Source organism: Coffea arabica, chromosome 8e, assembly GCF_036785885.1.
Source record: "Coffea arabica cultivar ET-39 chromosome 8e, Coffea Arabica ET-39 HiFi, whole genome shotgun sequence".
Lineage (NCBI taxonomy): Eukaryota > Viridiplantae > Streptophyta > Magnoliopsida > Gentianales > Rubiaceae > Coffea > Coffea arabica.
Genome location: NC_092324.1, coordinates 28,547,556 through 28,561,021, shown reverse-complemented (window position 1 = coordinate 28,561,021; position 13,466 = coordinate 28,547,556).

The following is a 13,466-nucleotide window of genomic DNA, read 5'->3' as shown; positions in this document are numbered from 1 at the left end:
CACAAGAAATATCATTACCACAGCCTTTCAATTAGGCTCCAAAATTACCCAAGTACATCACAAGTTCAATAGTGCAACTAAATATCAGTTTTGAAGCCAAAAGAGGAAATAGCAGCTTTAACATCTTATAACATTTTATTCAAAAATAGAGCTACGTTTATCAGATGGGTATGAATTTTATACCGTTTCGAAGCTAAGACAAAGATCTACAACTTTCATGAAGACCACTCAATCCATTTCACCATTGGTCTAGGTCAAACGTATAGATTACAGAACCAGAAGGTCCTTGTCAGTACGGTTGTCAGTACTGAATTCAAATGACAATAACTCAGGCTACACAATTCCGTTTGAGGTGTTTTCAGATGCATTAGAAAGGTGAAACATAGGGCTAAAAGTTTTGTGTTTTGGCTAAAGGCTAATGTTATACGGATCAAGGTGAAAAAATGCAGCCAAAATGAGAAAATGTCAAAACTGTCCACAAAACTATACCTATGGCAGCAAGGGTAATTTTGTCTTTTCACATGCTACAGTGCTAATATTGAACTGAAATTTTGTAGGATACTATAAAACATCATTTCCTACAACTTTCATGTTTTAAGCTAAAACTGATTCGGCCTCCATCATAGCCGACTGAAACTGGGCAGAATAGGGTAATACAAAACCGAAAAACTGGAATTCATGCATTCAAGTGCTAATCCTCACAACTCTAGCTTGAAACACTACTTCATCTCCTTATCTAAGCTTATTCACATCATCTTATATCTAAACAAGAAGAAATATAGCTGAACAATTCAAAACCCTAACTCACAAATTCTCCATAATCACCAAAACTACTTGCATAGCTATCAATTAACCAAGAATATGAGTTGTGTAGCAACTTAAGCAAGATTAAGGAAAATAAAGATGATGGACAGCCAATATACCTCACTAAGATGCTTGTAAGAGATATCCACCAAGCTTCCCACGTGCTCAAAGAATGAATTAACCAGTTTAGTTTCTTGATTTTTCACTCAATATGCTAAGCTACAAGATGAAAATGGAGTTTTCTTCCCTTGGTTTTTCTCTCTCAATGTCTCGGCCACCAAGCTGAAAAATGGAGAAGAATGAAGGCTAAGGAAGGTTAAGAAGGTTGGTCTTAGGTTGGGTCAAAGATGCATGGATTTCTTCCACTTGTCACCACCAAATTACTTCTCAAGTTTTTTTCTTTTCTCTTGGTTTTTGAAGTCAAAATTTTCGGCCACCTTGATCAGATTTAGAGCTAATATTTAGGCTCTAATAACAATGAGATTAACTTGATAAAATGTTGGTCAAATGATATGTTCAATTGGTAGTGAACGGTACCCGTCGGTTCAAGCCGATTTTTCTTAAATCGTGTATACTAGGGTTTTAACTTATAATTCACTGACTTATTATTATCACTTCTCATCACACGCTTAATATCATCTAAAACTCACTCTTAATCACTAAATTTAATCCACACTCCGTATCGAATAGTCACACTACGAAAAGACGTAAAAACCCTAATTTGCGATAACTTGAAAACGAAAGGAAAAACCCTTAATTCTATGTTCATTTGCACTTTTTGTGGGGTAAATGAGTAGTAAGGCTAGTCTAAAGTAATAAAGTTCAAATAAAAGGGGATTTTAAGAAAAATATAGGGGATTTTACAAGTCCTCACATTAAGTTACATATGTATCCTTGAATGCATTTCAATATTAGTATATGAGTTGTTTTGACCAAAATTTGGTATCAACTAAGATGAAAAGTGTTAGTTTTCTCTCGAAAACTTTGAATTACCTTTGCTCACTTCAATTTGGGATTGGTTATTCTTAGGGTTTGTCGGTGATCAAGGGCATTATCTGGAAGGAAACTTTTGACGTTATTTTGCTTAAATTGGTGAGTGTTCTTTGTAGGTTATGCTTCAAATGACTATGTGGATTGTTGTGAATGTTTGATTAAATGTTAAATGTTTTCAATGATTGGTAAAATGAATTTTTGCTAGGCGAGTGTGTGCTTTATTGCACTCGACCTAAATGAACGTGAAATTTTCAATGATTAAATGATTAAATGCTACTTGTGAATGAATCTAAGCCTTTTGGCTGAACTGGGCCCTTGCCCTTCGTTGCCAGTCGACTCGAGCCAGAAGTGGACTCTGTCGGGCGATTGGTGACCCTGGGATAATGTTTGGTATACTCGAGTATGACCACGAAGATTGGTGGAGACTGGCCAGTGAATTGGCTAGTGGCGGGAAATGAAATGAATGAATGAATGTCAAGAACATTGGAGGAGTTTTCACTTGTAAATGTTTTCTAATGTTGGAGGAATAAGGAAAATGGTTGGCAAACGAATGAACGAATGGCTTCACGTGAGCATGTATCCTTTTAATGAGTGGGTTATTATTGCTTTTATATGTTAAATGTTTTTTGGATTATTTGCTATTAAATGATTAATGTCCTGGATTTAATTGCTCGATTATGTGTATGGAATCTCACTGGGCTTTTAGCTCATACAGGGGATACGAGCAAGGCGTGAGACTTGTACAAGCTAGCGTAGTCTAGTTTTTTTGAATTTTACAATTGTACTCGCGCTAGTGCTCGACTAGGGTTTGTTGCACCTGGATTGTAAACACCTTGATATATTTGGGCGTGTATAAGCCTTGTACCTGGATTTGAGCATCAATGTATATGTTAAGGTTGAAATCGTTGTTTTATTTCTTTTCTATGGTTGTAAGTTCTTTTCTCGAGTTAAACGTGAGTGAGTCCTGGCGAGAGTTGGGCAGGCGACTCGCTAAACCCTAGGGTACGCCCTAGGGGGAGGTGGGGTCGTCACATGCAATGTATTTCTTTTCGATGCTTGCCACAAGTGTCCAAGGTGTAGTGTAAATCACTAGGATACATTGGCCCTATAAGTTAGCGGCATTGAAGCATAACAGCTCCTAACAATAGGTATAACAAGGACATATATCGTCGACTCCTTCAATGGCTGTGGAACTGATCGTTTCGTAGGGTGTGCAAATTTGTAGATTATAGTTGAGAAACACTAGAGCAGAAAAAATTTCCCATCACCATAATTGACTACTGACTTGGTGTGAATCTCGATCGCCTTGTAGGGGGCGAACTCTGCTGTCGGGTCCAACACGGGATGCGCTAGGTGCAATGGTAGATATAGTACTTATATCCTTCGTTGAGGGTGATATGAGGGACACTATTTCATTGCATTAATCATTTATAGTTCCCAAAACAGTTGAGCTTAGCTTCACGCATAATGGCCATCGCTACCAACTTGATGCCGCAGGAGGGAAGCCCCTCTAGTGTCGCCCTAGTGTGCGTGGTGTCATAATCTAAAATCTTTGGGTCTATATTTGAGCCATCCGATCGTACAACATGTTTGTTGTCAGAACTCGGCGAGACAACAATTGTAATCTAAGGATTTATATTAGTGCAGCAAGGTCATGGTCTCGTAGCCTAACACCCACAGAGCGCTAGTGTCATGGGCGCGTACAACATCTAACCCTCCCCGAATTGCTCAGGAACTGATAATTTGTACATAGATGTAAATTTGTGTGATATTGCAATCAAACACCGGATCCACATAGAAATTCCATGTTGCCATAAATAGACACCTATTTCACGTGTTACCGGGAGGGCATCTACATAATGGTGATTTTTGGTACTATGACAACGGAGAGGTCATGTGCAAGGGGCAAACTCAAGTGTTAGCTCCATCACAAGATGAGCTAAGTAGAGGAGTGGAAGTACTAATTGGTCCCTTTGTCTGGGAGAATGCATTGGATGCTGTTCCTTTATATTGTTGTCTTATGGTCCCCAAGCGAGTGAGGTTGTCCTTATGCTCATCACACCCCACCCACCAAATCGATCCCACAAGTCGTCGATCTCAGGACAGACAGTGCACATGTGCTGTTTTGACCCTAAGTTTTGAATCTGCTGCAAAGGCCTCCAGTTGCACAATGTATTTGTGACGGCCCCACCTCCCCCTGGGCGTACCCTAGGGTTTAGCGGACCGCCTGCCCAACTCTCGCCAGGACTCACTCACTCAAAACTCAAGAAAAAATAACGCACATCCTTAGAAAATACATAACACACCCATTTCAACTTAATATATATATACTTTGATGCTCAAATCCAGATACAAAGCTTCTACACACCAAAATACTTCAAAGTGTTTACAATACGAGTACAATCAACCCTAGTCGGGTACTAGCGTGAGTACAATTTGAAAAGTCAAAATAACTAGACTACGCTAGCCTGTACGTCTCACGCCTTGCTCGTACCCCCTGTAAGGAAAACAAATGACGTGGAATGAGCTAAAAGCCCAGTGAGGTTCCAAATAACAAATTGACCATTTTAAAAGTACAAGTTTTCGATATAGCAAAGTAACGAGCATGAAGAGTTCATAAAAGTGAACAATAACACTTCAAATAGCAAATTTCAAAGTGAACGAGTATAAAAGTTTTTCAGAAGAAACAATAATCCAATAAACAATAATCATTCCAAAGTATAAGGATACAGATGGCTCTCAGGAGCCAAATTCCCATTGCATCACCAGAGCTTGATCAAGTAATAGTTGACACTCCGTCAACCTTCAAGTAAGTAACCAATCCAGTAGAGCACCACTTACACTACTCTCCATCCACCATTCACACCCCCTACTGGGCCCAAAATCCTCAATAAACACCGGTGGTAATACTCGAGTATACCGATTAGTCGAGGAGATATCACTCCACTCGACAAAATGAAAGACCCATGGTTCGTTACCCAATCGATCAAGCCCTTGCCGGCTCGACTCGATTAACTAGCCATGGGGTTTGGGGTCCCCAAAAAGTCGACGAGGTAACACTCCAATCGACTGAATTAAAATAAAAGTATGGAGACGGGAATGAGAGGTACCTCCCACTCGGATAGAGTGTGGTACATGCTGCCGCTCCACACTTACAAATCAAGTACAAGTATATCAAGTTAATTGCAACAATAAACAAGTAGATATCATATTAGGGCAAGTGCGATAAAGTACACCCTTGCCCGATCAACAAATCTCGTATCATGTATTTTCATGGATCAAATATTAAAACAAGTGTCCAGTTCAACCAGATATTTGGAAGCACTCGCAAAAAGTCTAGTGCCTCTCAAAAAACACGTTCAGGTCCAACTCCTTGGTTGGAGTCCAAATCTGCGATAAAATATCATTAACGAATGTAAATTTTCTAGAGTTCGAAACATAGGAGTTTCGCTTCAAGAAAATCAAGTAAATGCAACTCGTTTAAGTAATATTCAAGATACTTATCAAATTCTAAGAAATTCATGCTCGCTCTTAAGACTTTAAAACTTGGAAACAATTATACTTTGAAATACCATTTGGGTCGACGAAATGGAGAAAAGTATATCTATTAGTCATAAATTTCATTTTTCCAAGGGTACAAGGTCGGCCAAGTTCTATCTTATATATCTCGATAAAAGAAGGTGCAAATATCCTAGATGGTTCAAGTGGTATTCACTCTCAAACCTTACTCAAGTTGCAAGCATATCTACCTAGTTCTCGAGCGTAAATTTGGGCAGCACGCCCTTTGCATTTACCTATTTTCCAGCCATTTATGGCTTCATTCTTTTCCTCAATCAAACCCAAAGTTACACACAGCATAATTTCATTTCATTAACCGTCCAATAGGCTCAAGGTAATACAAGTACAAAATCAGGCTAACAACAAGTGCAGAAATGAGGTTTAACAAAAGACAGATTTGACGTGTTTTTCCGTAACGGACACAACCGAGGCTATACTTATCAGATTGAGGTACAACTTATACTGTTTCGAAGCTAAGACAAAGGGCTACAATTTTCATGAAGATCACTTAGTCCAAATTCTAGTGTAACCCAGTCAAATTCCCAATTCACAGAACCAAATTCCAACTAATAGACCAGTTAACCGCACTACCTTTAAATGGCCATATCTCAAGCTACCAAAGTCCATTTAAGGCGTTGTTGGAGGCGTTGAAAAGCTAAGACAAATTACTAAAACTTTCATGTTTTGGTCAAAAGCTATTTCAGTACGTATCCAGGTGAACAAACGCAACCAACTTGGTGTACTGTCGAAACTGTCCACTAACTTTACTCCTAGGGTAGTCAGGGTAATTTCATCTTTTCACAGGCTACGTTGCTCTGATTGAGTTGAAATTTTATAGGTAACCATAAAATGTCATTATCTACAACTTTTATGTTTTGTTCTAAGCCTAGTTCGGCCTCTAACATGATGAAATAGAACCGGACAGAACTGAAGCTAAGATTTCCAGAAATCTGGAATTTTTGTTATTTCAAGCTATAATTCATATTTTCACCGTGAAACTACCACTACTACTACCTTTACAAGATCATATACCACATATATGCATCATACAACACCAACCCACAAGAAACCCTAACTCAAAAGTCATTCCTCTAATCATCAAAATCACTTGAAACAAGCATCACAAACACAATACCAACATTAATACCCAACTTAATCATGATTAATGGAAAACGAATGGTTGATCAGCCATTATACCTCAAGACACAAGCTTGCAAGGATGATCCTTCACCTCTCCTTGAAATCTTTGGTTCCTTAAGCTTTCCAAGCTCCAAACTAGTGATTAATCGGTTTAGTTTTTCTTGTTTTCACTCAAATGGTTCAAACTCAAGATGGATTGAAGGTGTTTCTCTTGCTCTCTCTCTCTCTTAAGGTCGGACAAAACAGAAAAAAAAATGGAGAAAAATGAGCTGAAATGGGATATAAGAAGACAAGACAAGAAGGTTTGGTTAAGGCCATAGGTGGCCGACACTTGGCACCACCAAAGCCATCCAAATTTCTCTTTCTTTTCCTTGCATTTTGGGCCACATGTTTCGGTTATAAGGCTGAGGATGAGGGGGGGATATTTTGCAAAAATATCAAGGGTATGTGGTGGTAAGGAAGTGGTGGGTTCAATCGGTAGTGATAGATATCCGTCGGTTCGAGCCGTTTTTCCTTAAATCGCGTATACTAGGGTTTTAACTTATAATTCACTAACTTATTATTATCACTTCTAATCATACTCTTAATATCATCTAAAACTCACTCTAAATCACCAAATTTGATCCCCACTCTGTACCGGATAGTCACACTATGAAAAAAAATGTGAAAACCCTAATTCACTCCAACTTGAAAACGAAAAGTGAAACCCTACTTCCGAGGTTCATTTGCACTTATTGTGGGGTGATGGAGTAGTAGGGCTATTATAAATGAATAATTTCCAAATAAAAGGGCATTTTTAAGGAAAACGTAAGGGGTTTTACAATTCCATAAATTGAATTTAGGGTTTCGGTTAAAATATGAGAAATTTGAGAAAACGGTCAGTCACAAGTGGAACTAGGGTTTTGATTAGACGTTTAGGGTTTCTAGTCTTTTAAAATAAAACAAGGTTTTAAATCAAACCCAAAGAAATAACTTTAGTCTCTTCTTTAAAACAAAATAATGTTTTTGTGAGAACCCGAAAATTTCTTTATTTCTAGGCTTTATTTTATTTATTTGCACGCTTTTTATGCATTTTCTTTATTAGGAAAAGTTTCTAAATAATTTTTATGAGTAAATATAGTTTTTAGATGATTTTCCTAGTATCGGTTAGTTTTTGAGAAATTAAGAACATATATCGGACGTGGGACCCGCTAGTGCAGAAAGTTCGGTAAAATTCGGCCAATTGGGTTAAGTTTTGTATACAGGGTTTAATTTACTAGGTGCGAAGAGATAATTAGAGGTTGTTATATGGATGAGAGTGGAGAGACAAAAGGATAACCATGTATTAATTATAGTGACAAGTGTCACTTGGAGAGCTAGTCTTACTTTTTGACCACTATTCATACTTTACCAAATAAATCAAAAATTGACCCAAAAATCATCCAAAAATTGCAAGCTTTGGCCGGCCCTCTCCAAGGAAAAAGAAAGGAAAACTCTTCAAATTCTTCCTTCTATTTCTTGCTCAATCTCACAAATTAACCGTTAGAATCTTGATTTACTCCATAAAAACCCTTAAGTGAGTGGTTGTGAGGTGATTATGGAAGTGGTTTGGAAGCTTAAGGTGCTAAGTTGCTCCTCTTCTTGAGTTGTTAAGGTGAGTAGCTAAGGGACCTTTATTTCTTCTCAATAATGTTTAATTAGTGACTTATGTGAGTTAAAGAGATGAAATTCGGTGTTATTTTGTGATTTTTGGTTGAATTGGTGAAGTTTTACATTTATTCATGATTTTTCTGTTTTAATATGATTAATATTGTGTGGCCTTGTATGATGGTTGGAAATGATCTAGAATAGAGCTAGAATGCGTAAATTGTGGTTGTTGCGGAAAATTTCCGCATTTGCCGGAAAATTTCAGAAGTTAGGGTTTCAATTCAACCATTCTACCCGGTACTGTTCCTCATAGTTAGAGGCCTAATTAGCCTTGGGTTAAAACATAAAAGTTGTAGGGAATGATATTTTAGAGATACCTACAAAATTTCAGGCCAATCGGAGTAGCGTAACTTATGAAAAGACTGAAATACCCCTGCTGCCCTGTTTCTACCCGAACTTGATAATTGCTTCTGTAATTGGTTAATTTGGTTGGGAATACTTCTGATTTGGTTATTTATGCCTTCTTAATAAATGTAACCTGGTGTCTTAGCTTTCTTATGGCTTTGGAATCAATTGATTTGGACTTAGGTAGCCTGAATTACGGTTCGTTAACCAGAATGCGGTTTGTTAACCTGTTTTTGCGGTTCTGGTTTAGTATATTGAATTTTTGACCTAGTTTCACTATGAACTGGACTGAATAGCCTTCTTCAACATTGTAGCCCTACCTCTTAGCTTCGAAACGGTGTGTATTTCACCTCCATCCGATAATCGTAGTGCCAATGGTGCCAAAACCGCAAAATGATGTCAAAAATTATTTTTATTGTTTAGAGCTTAATTCCATTTCCGGATTTCCCTGGTTTACTCTAGTGCTTATACATTCTTATGGAGCCCTATTTTGGTAGTATGTGGAATTGGTTTATGACTTGTAATCGAGTCTTATTGTGCTTATTTGAATATTTTAGGGCGTGACGGTGAGTAAAGACGCTCTTTGGGCGGAAGTTTACGAAATTCCACTTGCTTGCTTGGTGAGTGTACTACTCACTTGCTTGTTACTGTGTGGCTTTGTCTATTTGAACTTGATGCCTTGAAGGCTTATTTGCACTGTTGAAACTGATTAAAGTGAGGGTGTACTTGATCGCCCTCACCCCCTTTTGTATTATACACGACTGTCTACTGTTTCACTGTGGTACTTGAAATGTACATGGAAAACTGGATTTGGTGTCGTTTGGACGAGGATCCAATGGCTTTTACTGTTACTACTGAGCTCAACCCCATTGGTAGTCGATTGAATCGAGCCAGCGAGGGCTTGGTCGTGAAAGTTGACGAGCCATGGGGACTGTTATATGGAATCTTGTAGTAGTGAGACTCTTGATTCCGGTATACTCGAGTATTACCAAATTTGTACTGTATGGAGTTCGGGCCCGGTAGGGGTATGTTGGGTGGAAGGAATGGAAGTAAAGTGGAGCCTACGGTTGGTTACTCGTAAACATTGACGGAGGGTCAATGAAGTCCGATCAAGTATACAAGCAAGGAAAGGGGCTCTTGAGAGCCGTCTGTATCCTTTTACCAACTTTATTGATGTGTACTCTTGGCTTACTTTTATTAGATGAATTGAAATGAAATGCTATCTGCTTATATGATCTTCGTTGCTTGAGTGGTAGTGTTTCACTGGGCGTAAGCTCACTCTATTCCTTTTATTTTCCTTACAGGAATTTGAATACTTTTGGAAAGGCTATGCATGTTGGTTGCCGAGTTGAGCTTATGTGAATGTAATTTGAATAGCTCCTTTTGGGCAAAACCCTAAATGTATTTTGATCCAATTATCTCCCTTTTATTTTGTAAATTTACAAACGTATGTGTATAACACTATTTTAACCTCGTTTATGTGTCCTATTTAGTTGGGAATGTTTTCCCGAGTTATATGACATGGCACCCACTATTCACCGACGGTTTAGTTTGCGTTTGGCTATTTTGAGATTTCGGCTTGTGTGAGCGCGTATTATTTCCCCGAAACGTCTTAGATCGTGTTTGCCTGCACCGTTAGTCCTGGCGAGAGCTGGGCAGGCAGTCCGCTAACCTCTTTGGTTCGCCTTAGGGGAAAGTGGGGCTATCACATTTTTAAATTAAAAATAAACTAAAGAAACCGTAATATCCTCTTTAAGACTAAACAAAAGATGATCCTAAAAGTTGAGGTATCACAGTATTTCTTTGTGGTGCTTGCTACGAGTATCCAAGGTTCTAGTGTAAGTCACCTGGATCTATCGGCCTCGTAAGTTAATAGCCACGTAGTGTAACAACTCCCACAACGAATGTCACAAGGACATATGTCGTCCAACCCTTCTTCAATGGTCTTGGAACCGATGGTTTCGCAATATCTGTAAATTTGTGAATTATTGCCACTAAAGATCGGGCTGTAATCGAATTCTCCGATATGAATCCTTGCTACTTTTCGAGTAACAGTGACTTCTAAGCGAGTGAAATTAGCAAGGACGTGTGTAGTGTACGAACTTTGCTATCGGGCCTGGCACAAGATGCTTTAGGTACAAGGGCAGATGTAGTAGTTATGTTCGGTGCGAGTGTTTGGATAGCGATTGTAAGCAAATGGGTTGTATCATTGCAGTATGATCGCTACCTCGTTGCATAATAGCCACGGAATGTAAGTGTCGCATGTGCGTAAATCTATAATTTGGACGATAATTTGGGTGCTGATATAAATCTATGAGGTATTTTCGTTAAACACTGAACCCAAAACAAAATTCCATGTTTCTGTAAGCAGACACCTATTTCGTGTGATGCCTAGAAACTATCTGCGCAACGGTGATCACTAGTGCTGTGGAATCGAATGATACATGTACAGGGGGTGAATTTAGATGTTGACCTTGACACAGACTGCACTAGGTTAAGGAGTGGAACCACTAATTGGGTCCTTCGTTTGGGGCAATGTAGTGAAAGCTATTCCCCTACACTAATGTCTTACTATCCCCAACCTAGTGAGGCCGTTCTTACGTGCGTCCCACCTCACGCTTGGCACGAGTTTTCTATAATCTAGTGTAATTTATCAGTATCCACCTGATGTATATGGTAGTAGACCGGTAGTATAACAGCCACAGACAACGGGTGTCCTAAGAACATACACTGTCCAACCTTTCCTAAATAGCTTGGGAATACATTATTTTGAGACCGGTATAAATATGTAGAGTGTTGGTATGAAAAAGTGGGGTAAAACCTAATTTCTCTGCTATTGTAAGCAAACACCTATGTCGTAAGCAAACACCTGCGTAACATTGATTTCCAAACACTTGGAAGTTTTAGGGACATATTTTGACTACGGGCTTTGGTGCTGGACATGGCACGGGATGCGTTGGGCAGAGAAAACATTGTTAGGGGCCATGTAGGAAACATTTTTTAGGGGCCAAGTAGGAAACATTTTTTAGGGGCCAGGTAGGAAACATTATTTCATCGAACTAATCTCTTACGCTTATCCAAATAGGCATTGTTATCTTTACAACCGGCAGCCTTCACCGTCAAGCAGGTCTCTTGGGAAGGTGGGCCCATTGATACTGCTCTAGTACATGTGCTTTCATGAGCCCTAAGTTTTGGAGTCGCATCCGAGATCTCCAGCCCCATCCAATATCTATACCCGCACAAAATATTTTGGCACCTAATGCGAGTGTCAAAGCTCTCGAGTTTAAATTCTCAAATTAACTTTTCTGATTCATCATATGCAACGGACTCAGGTGTAAAATGTAGTTGCAATGAGAGTTATATAGGTATATTTCTACCCCATCATAGTGAATGACTTAAGAACCAATAATTTTGGCTATGCTCTTGTTATGGTGGATGGGTAGATTTTTTGCAACTAGCATTAGACATTTAGGGTTAAACAGTAGGATTGGGTTAAACTTCCTATGAATTTGACTCCAAGTACATTATTTGAAGGAGTGGGTGGAAGTTTATGAAAGTGCATAGGGCATGAAATGCTCTTCCCAACTTAGTTGTGGAAAACCATCCGACGAGCAAAGCTGCTTCAGCAGTCGAATCTAATTCACAAAATGGTAACGAGAAACAGTGCAACATGAACAACTATATGTCCCCAAGTGTATACTTGGCCATGATTTTTTGTGTAATGCACTTTTTTATGGATGTAAATAAGTATAATTTTTGGATGGGAATTCATTTATTCCTTTCTACCTCCCTTTCCATAATAATTTTGCATATCTTCTCTACATCTAAAAATTGTCAGTTTGATTCTAGGACAACAATAATAGGCAGACAAACTTAGAAGTTAAATGATGCACCATACTAGTCTTGTGTAAGTTTCTATGCTACTTTGTGTATACTTTCGTATTATCCGTGTACTCTCCCAAGTTATGTGCAACTACCCAGCGTATGCTTACCATGATGTGGCACGCATTTGAAGATTTTTTTAACGAAAATACTCAAAATGGTTTCAATCTGACATGTGTACAAAAATGAGTTGTAGCCTCATACCTAAAGCATGACGACTATTCCATCCGTGAAGCTATAACTCCTTGCAACTAAATCAAATATAGAGCCATTAGTTAATAACTACGAATGAATCTACCGTTGTTAACCATGAATGGGAACAGTTTGTTTCATATTCATTTCTGAAAACATCGATTGTTAAGATCTAAGCCCTTTTTCTTCAACACAAAGAACAACAGAGTCTTCTTTTATCATCACCATGTTGGTCCTATGTGTATAGTACCGAAGTTGGGACTAATGCCTAAAACTGCTACTGTGTGTGTAGTGTACTCCCTTGGCTGCAAACAATAACTGCTATTTTAATATAGGAAGACAACTACAGTATAATCCCATTAAATTATTAAATGTACTATGCATTGCTCACTTTTATGAACTTGTTATGCTCGCTATTTTGCTACGTTGATACTGGTACTTTTAAATACTGGTCAACTTGATATTTGGAACCTCACTGAGCTTTCAGCTCATTCCACGCAATTTGTTTTCCTTACAGGGGATACGAGCGAGGCGTGAGACTGGTACAGGCTAGCGTAGTCTAGTTTTTGGAAATTTTACGATTATACTCGCACTGGTCGCTCAATTAGGGTTGAATGTATTGAGAACTCAAATCTTTTGTTACATTTGGGATTGTATGGATGTTTAAGATAGAAATGAATGTATTTGTACGTTCCAAACTTGGGAACTCTTATTTCTTTTATTCTTGAGGTTGCACCCTATTTTCTTGACATAAGTGAGTGAATCCTGACGAGATCTGAGCAGGCGGTCCGCTAAACCCTAGGGTATGCCCTAGGGGGAGGTGGGTCGTCACAGATGGTATCAGAACTCTTATCGAATTCGTGCCG